Genomic DNA, 1,447 nt, shown 5'->3' on the forward strand with positions numbered 1-1,447 from the left:
CGGGCCCGGCGCCGCGATCACCGAGGCGGGCGCGGCCGTGGCCAGCAGGAAGCGCAGCGTCCGCAGGGCGCCGGCGGAGGTGTGGCACAGCAGGTGCACCAGCACGCCCACCACGCCGTCCAGCTCGTCCCTGGGCACGGCCGAGAAGTGCTGGTGCAGCTGGTTGAGCACCGGCGGCTTCAGCGAGTCCACCAGCTCGGCCGACACGGCGGCCAGCAGCGCCGGCGACATCAGCGCCAGCTGCAGCAGGAAGGGCACCGTGGCCTTGTGGTGCTCGCGGGGCGAGCCCAGGCTCTCGTGGAACATCCTCAGCAGCTCCTGCTTGATGCTGCCGGCGTGCCGCGACGCCAGGTGGCCCAGGATGCCCACCACCGAGGCGATCTTGGGCACGCGCTTGTCGCCCGCCTCGGCGACGCCGCCACCGGCGCCGCCGTGCTCGCAGAAATCCTTGAGGCCGCACGACAGCACGCGGCTGATGATGGTGCCGGGGAAGGAGGAGCCCACGTGCGCCACCACCCAGTCGAAATGCGGCGAGTGCTGCACCGACGTGTCCAGCAGCGCGTCCACGCAGGCGTCGGGGCAGCTGCCCGCCATGGCGGCCAGGCACTGGCTGTAGATGTCCAGCAGCGCCCGCGTGGCCGGGCACGCCATCCACAGCTGCAGCAGCTCGTTGAGGCTGGCGGCGGGCGGCACGCCGGGCCGCCCGGCGTACTTGCTGCTCAGCTGCCCCATCAGCTCGCTGGCCCAGGCGGCCACGCCGGGCGCCCAGGCAATTGGGGTTAAAATGGGGTAAAATGGGGGAAAATTGGGGTTAAAGGGGGGGAAATGGGGTTAAAGTGAAGTGGAAAATGGGGTAAAATGGGGGTAAAATGGGGTTAAAATGGGGTAAAATGGGGTAAAAGGGGGAAAATTGGGGTTAAAGGGGGGGAAATGGGGTTAAAAATAAGTGGAAAATGGGGTAAAATGGGGGTAAGGGGGTTAAAATGGGGTAAAAAGAGGGGAAATGGGGTTTAAATGGGTTAAAATGAAATAAAATGGGTTAAAATGGGTTTTAAGGGGTTAAAAGGGGGTTAAAATGGGTTTAAAAGGGGGTAAAATGGGGTTAAAATGAAATAAAATGGGTTAAAATGGGCTTTAAGGGGTTAAAATGGGTTTAAAGGGGGTTTAAAGGGGGTAAAATGGGGATAAAATGAAATTAAATGAGTTAAAATGGGTTTTAAGGGGTTAAAACGGGTTTAAAGGGGGTAAAATGGGGTTCAAATGGGTTTAAAAGCGTTAAAATGAAACAAAAATGGGTTAAAACGCGTTCCAGAGGGGGTGGGGGGGGCAGCGGGGCTAGAACGGGTTAAAAACTCAAGTTAAAGGGGAATTAACCTGGAACTAAACCGGGCCTGAAAGGGTTAAACGGGGTTAGAACGGCTTCAAAGGGTTAAAAACGAGAAAAAAA

The sequence above is a fragment of the Onychostruthus taczanowskii genome, unplaced genomic scaffold (genome assembly GCF_017590055.1).
Source record: "Onychostruthus taczanowskii isolate IOZ18803 unplaced genomic scaffold, ASM1759005v1 scaffold612, whole genome shotgun sequence".
In the NCBI taxonomy this organism is placed as follows: Eukaryota; Metazoa; Chordata; class Aves; order Passeriformes; family Passeridae; genus Onychostruthus; species Onychostruthus taczanowskii.